This window comes from Octodon degus, unplaced genomic scaffold (genome assembly GCF_000260255.1).
Source record: "Octodon degus isolate 3935 unplaced genomic scaffold, OctDeg1.0 scaffold00061, whole genome shotgun sequence".
Classification (NCBI taxonomy): domain Eukaryota; kingdom Metazoa; phylum Chordata; class Mammalia; order Rodentia; family Octodontidae; genus Octodon; species Octodon degus.
This window is the reverse complement of record NW_004524637.1, coordinates 2,755,228-2,761,755: the sequence shown is the minus strand read 5'-3', so window position 1 is coordinate 2,761,755 and position 6,528 is coordinate 2,755,228. Positions and strand designations below refer to the sequence as shown.

The window sequence follows — 6,528 nt, the reverse complement described above, 5'->3', positions numbered from 1 at the left end:
AAAACTGCACTAGAAGGGAAAAGAGGGCTTTAGCTTTAGCACCCCTCTTTTTAAGAGCCCCCTGGACATCCCCTCAAATTTCATGGGCCCTGACAGTGCCATGTGGTCTGAGGCAACAAATGACTGCTGAGATGGGGTTGCCACAAGGGAGCCACCAAGATTTTACATTTCCCCAGGAATCGCCTGAGACTTGGTGCCTACTTCAGTCTGCAGGAAGATGGGCAGATTCATAAGCAAAGTTGGGATGCTGCGAATAAGAGGGAAGGGGATAGGTTGGAGAGATTTTAAGATGGTGGGTGGATCGGGCCACCACACTTACCTTTGGGATATGTATCATATTTTTCACTTTTATCCCTTTTTACATCAGAAGTATATAAATATCTCCTTGTTTAAATAATGCATTCATTGCTTCTCAGCCTTTTGGCTAAGATCAAGTGTAGTATCTGTTCTTATCAGTAAATAATGCATTCAATAGAGAAGTATGTGGAGTAAAAATAAGAAAGATGCCCTCCCTGTCTTACCTTCCTCACCAGAAGGTGCTGGGCCTCTCTGCAGAGCTCACAATACCTACACGTCCATTTCACTCACTTTAACAGCTGAATGACTCCACGGCTTGGATTTTTCATTGCCTCGCCTTTTAGCTAGCTTTCAACTATGGCCCTAACCCTTTCACTAGATTATAACTCTCCGGAAGACATCTTTTTCCTTCTCTCTTCATATATTTTCATGCAATATTTTCCCTCAAAGTGAAAGTCAACCAGGAGTTACGGACAGAAAAACTCTCCTTTGCCACACGACAGTTGTTTTAGAATTTCCGACAATCTTGGTGGAACCCTCTGTCAGCCTGTAGAAGGATACAGCGTCACAGGCTATCAGTTTGTCACTCTTTTATTCATAAAAGAGGGACAGGCAGATCTACTGGCCTAGGAGAGTTGTCAGTTTCCAGGATTCCTTTGGAAATGTTTTCTGGGCTCAGAATGGGCCACATCTGCTTGTCCCTGATCAAGACCTCAGCTGCAGGCCTTGGCTCCCTGCAGACTTGCACAGGATCTCTCTTCAGCTCACACAGGCGCATCAGAGCTGGGCATTAACAGCCAACGCTTCCTGGAGAACCTTCCAAGGAAGGTGTGTTCAGACTGTCTGCTGGAGCCCTTATCCATATGCCTAGACACACTCTCTCAATAACTCCTCCAGGTTTCTCAAAGCAGTCAAAACTGCATAAAATAGACAACAACTGACCCTTTGGTGGGGAGAATGACTTCAATATGAGGCTGTTATCTCAAACAGACCCACCAAAGGACAACTGCTATCTAAAGTAGATGTTGGCTTTCTGATCTGCTGACAACCAAAGAGAGTGTCAGTCAGCTTGGCTCTTGGGGCGGCTCCCTGTGCTTCTGAATCTGCTGAGCTTCCTGTAGTGCTCCCTGCCAAAAAATTACCATTGTGCAAGAGCAAAGGAAAGAAACACATGGCTCCCAGATGTGCTCCCAGATGTGCTCCCAGCATCGGGGAGGACTCTCAAAGACCAGTGAAGGAAACATGGAGCCATGCAAGGAAACCAAACAATAGTGATGAGGTTGAAGTGAACTTACGTCCGTCTGCTGATAATGCACAGAAGATTTTTGATCAATTGTTTTGATTTGTTTTAATGATAGAAATTCTGGTCCCTCCTGCTAGGAATTCTGTAGCTGAATGAGGGAACCAGAAAATCCGCATTGAACGAGTTGGACAATGACACAGAGGATCTGGGGCCGAAAGCAAGGAAATGCCCCAGAAGGAAAACTCACTGGGAGGACAGTGCTGTTCACCACAGGGCTGGAGATCAGCTTGACACACCCTGTCCAGAGTGAGCTAGGCTATGTTTGCTCACCTACAAAACCCACAAGCAACTCCTGTCAGCCCGGGCTGGATCCTGTGCTAACTCGAGTGCCTTTTGGTGTGAGTTCATCTATGAGGGCTGAGGGCTCCTGCCAGCTGCCTCCCTCGGTGCCCCTGCCCTTTGCCTAACCATGAACCAGCTATGATTGTGAACAGCCTGATTTCCCTTCTGCTTCCATCAGTACTCCACTCCTCCTCCTAAACTTCACTGGGGAAAATACTGATGGCAATGGCAGAGGCAGAACCAGGGGAAAACCTAGGTACTTCTTATTAAAAAGTGCTAAGAAAGTTCTTAGGCAGGTCAGGGCCCTACATGAAGAACTTGCTTCAGTTACCCCCAATCTATAACTGGTGTCCCCAGCAGCTGCATGGGGTGGGAGTTGCCAACAGATACAGTATTTTTCAATGTTGAATTATATGTCCACAGTCCTTGGGAGTCAAAGGAGAAAAAGAAAAAAACCTAAGAGTTTTCTTTCCAGGGGAATTTTCTTTACAGAATGTTTTGTTTTAACTGGTAATGAAAAGCGAGCAAAGCCCTCCTGAAATGATGGGTTTCCTCCTCTCTGAGGCTGCCCCTCAAAGAGAAACAGGCCCAGGCAGGGCTCCAAGGTCTGCCCTCCTTACTAGAGGCAACTGCTCCTGGTGGTTTATGGTCTGGGTCACTTCAATTTCTCATGTGTCACCTTTCCAGGAGCTGCAAGGCTCAGCAATCTGGACACAGGCCAAGAAGTCAAGGACTGTTGAAGCCATAGTCTCCACTCTTCTACTGACACCAGAGACCACCCAGCCCAGCCAAACCATATGGCCTCTTTTTTTCCTGATGTATGAGGTGGGTAGAAAGCTTTTTCCCCAAAAGAGGACTCCAAGGGATTAATTAGTTAAAATCTATAAGCATGTATCATTATAATTATTATTCTAGTTTCTATTCAAAACTCTTTAAGCAGAAAGAAAAAAGAAATTGACACTGCCCAGAAGCCCCTCCTTTTCTGGTATTTCCAGTCTGGCTGTTGGGAGAACATCCCAGGAAACTTAGTGTTTGATTGGCCCAGAGCTGTACCAGCCTTATTTGGAGGTGAGGAGATCAAGGGTGCAGTTAAATCCCAGAAGTAATTCAAATCTAGGAGTTTGCACTATTTGTTTACCAAAGCCTGGGCATCTCCCAGGAGACTCAAGGTGGTAAGGCCTATGTCTAGGGCCTTAAACCTTCAAGTTATTTACAGATTGACAGGTTGTGTATGTGGTCAATAAGGAGAACGTAGGCTTCTCAGGTGTCAATCTGAAAACAATTCTGCGTGTGAAGCACAGTATTCCTCAACAGTGACTCTGTCATAGTTATCTTTTTCATAGGAGTCCCTCAATAAATACTAAAACATGGCTCCCATTCTTTGACACTACATATTCCATTCCATCCCTGTTCCTGCTTCTCTATGGCCAGCACCACATTCAAACATCTAGCCTCTTAATTTGGCACAAGTAAGACAAAGGGCCTTGCTCTTGTTCCAAGCTGGGGGTTGGGGGCACGGTGCCTGCCCATGTCTTCCTGTCTGAGCTCCTCCCAAGATGGCTGACATGGGAGAAATGCCCTTCACACACTGGGCAGCTCTCTCTACCTGTGGTGTTAGGGTCTTCCGCTGTTTAACCATGAAGAGCCTGAACATAGCACTACAGGCTCAAAAGTCATGCCTAAATCCAGGTGAAGGCAGAGTAATAATTTGACACTACTTAAATGAGTGGATTTAAAATAGTCATTAAATATTTACTCACAGGAAAGGCCCAGTGCTTCTAAATGAACAAGCAGGAGGAAAGAGTCCAGAGAAGGCAGCCTCAGCCTTAATCTTACATCCAGAGAATTCATTTATGCCCCTAAATTAGCAGCTCCCTCAGCAAAACAAAAGTTCCACAGTTAGCAGCACCCACCTTTCCCACAAGACAGTGTCCACGAGGGCTTCCTCCCTCTCTGTAGGCCCCTTTCACCTCCCATAGCTACTTCCTCAGAGGGGAATTCAGGAAAATACCCTTGTCTCTTCATCTTGCTCCTGAGTTTGATGATGTTGCTTCCACTCAGCTGGCTGAAAGATGCTGCTTCTTTCCTGAGCCCTGGGAGGCTGTGGAGCCCTATCAGGGGTGGCTCTGTGCCCGAATGCTCCCCACCCAGCATCCCGGGCTCCCTGAAGACTGCCCAGCATGTCTGTCCCATGAGACATAGCAGAAAGTTAGGAAGGGCTGGCTGCTCTGTGGGCATCTCCAAGTGAATCCTGGCTTTCTACCTTAGCACGCCCTTCCAGTGCACTTGATCATCTCCCCCAGCTGTACAATGCTGTTTGTTAATGCGCCTTAGGAATGCAAAAGGTGGGGCCAGGGATATAACTCAGTGGCGCAGTGCCTCTCTGGCAAACATGACTCCCTGAGTTCAATTCCCAGTACCAGAAACCAAAACCTTGAATGCAAAGGTGTTTGCCTGTTCCCCTATGATTTGCTGAACTGTGCCTTCTGCTTCCAACCACCCTTTCCAGAAGGCAACTTGAGCTGCATGGAAACTGGCTTTCTGGTGGACAGGATGATTTTCTCCCTGTGTCTGGCTAGGGGAAATTCAAAACTATCATTCAAACACCTTTGAGCCACAACTGCCGATCAAAACTGTTCCCTAGACCACAGATTAAGTGACAGAAGGCAAGGCCAAGGTAGAGCAAACAATGTTTCCCATACTCAGAACAGCTCTGAAAATAGTCGCTGGCAGACAGCACCACAGCACACTCAGCTGAAGGCTCTGTGGAAGTTGGCTTTCTGTTGCTATGACCAAATCCCTGAGATTAAACAATTTAAAGAAGGTTACATATTTTATAGTAATTATAGACAACTCTTGTTTGTTTTGTTGTTGTTCTGTTTTTTTGAGACAGGGTCTCACTATGTAGTTCAGGCTGGTCTTGAACTCACTAGGCAGCCAAGGCTAGCCTCGAACTGGTGGTGATTCTCCTGCCTCAGACTCCTGAGTGCTGGGATTACAGGTGCACACCACCATGCCTGGCTATATACAACTTTTAAGAAAACTATCTCTGAGACTAATAGATTATACTGCATCATACTGGGCAGGGAAGGTTAAAACAGGAAACATCTCCTTTCCTGCTACTCACTGCCACATAATAGCTGAACACACAGGCCTTTGTCTTGGGATTCTTTCAGTTCCCTTGTGATATCCCGCATCCCCAGAAGCCTCGAACCCCACAAACATTGCACTGGGTCCCATGCAGTGCCTGAGGCTGCTGTTGTTTGTCACTAAAAATGCTCACCAGCCAGAGGAGAGAGCAAACCGGAAGCTGCGTTTCACCTCCTGCAGGTGAGGCAGCTGGCCATGTGCAGCCCCTCATCACGGGTTATGTCTGCCTGCAGGCATAGCCTTTCCTTGCAGCTCTGGCAGCTGTGCGAGGGGCAGATCGTACCACATGAAACTAAGGCATATTTTATTAAAAACAAAACACATAGAAGGGTACAATGACACAAACAAACCTGTCTCCACAATTTGGAGCCTTAGCCTCACTCCCCTGGCTAAATACTGAGCAGCTGAGAAGGACTCGCTGCTCCATCAAAATGCTTATTCTTTTTTCTTTTTTTTTAAAAAATGTATTTAGTACGGGGTCTACAGGGTCTCACTACACAGATCAGACCCATAGTGATCCTCCTGTTTTCAGCCTCCCAAGCACTGGGATAACAGGCATGCACCACCATGCCCAGTCTCAGTTGTCTCAGTGTGCACGGGGGGCAGGGCCGGCACACCATGCCAGGGATTGAACCCCAGTCCCTGCACCTGCCCAAGCAGGTGCTTTAGTCTGTTGGCTTGTTCCTTTTTAAAAAATACAAATAGGATCATGCTATACTCCAGCTTGCTTCTTCTGCCTTTATAGTATGTCTTGGAACCCCTCTTTTGTTATTACCTAATGAAGCATCTTGTTTTGTTTTGTGTCGAGACCAGGGCTCGCTAAATTTCTCTGGCTTACCTTGCACTTGACTTCCTCCTGCTGTGTGCCTTCCAGCTAGCTGGGGTCCAAGTGTGCATGTCACAGACCCCAGCTGCATCTTATCTCTTAATGCGATAGTCTGGTTGGTTGCATGGTATATCATAAGTTATTCCACAAGTTTCTTATTGAAAGACTTTCAGGGTTTTTCTAGATTTTTTTCCCACCTTACAGAGTCAAAGTCGGTGCATGCTGGACTTTGTGTCACATGTGCCTCTACTTACCCCTGAAGCAGGAGCACAAGAGGCATTTTTCTGAGGGCAGGAGTATTTGCAGCTTACATTTTTTTATTTTTTGAGACAGGGTCTCACTGTGTAGTGCAGGCTGGCCTTGAATTCCCTCATGTACTCCAGGCTGGCCTCCAGTTCACAGTGTCCCCCTGCCTCAGCCACCCTAGTAGTGGATCACAGGCATGCGCTACCAGGCCCAGCTTTGTTTTTTTGTTTTTATAATTTTTTTTTGTCACAGTTTACATTTGGATGGTATCATCTGATTGCTTTCCAAAAAGACACTAACATCCCTTCCTCCCTTCCTCCCTCCCTCCCTCCCTCCCTCCCTTCCGCCCTTCCTCCCTTCCTCCCTTCCTCCCTTCCTCTCTTCCCCAACGAGAAGGCTGGAGCCTAAGCTGGCTGCTGGGCTG

At 46.9% G+C, this 6,528-nt stretch overlaps 1 pseudogene; it reads left to right on the top strand.

Moving 5' to 3' along the window:
- The first annotated feature begins 404 nt into the window (after positions 1-404).
- On the top strand, positions 405-526 carry LOC111817555 (annotated as a pseudogene).
- Positions 527-6,528: the final 6,002 nt, after the last annotated feature.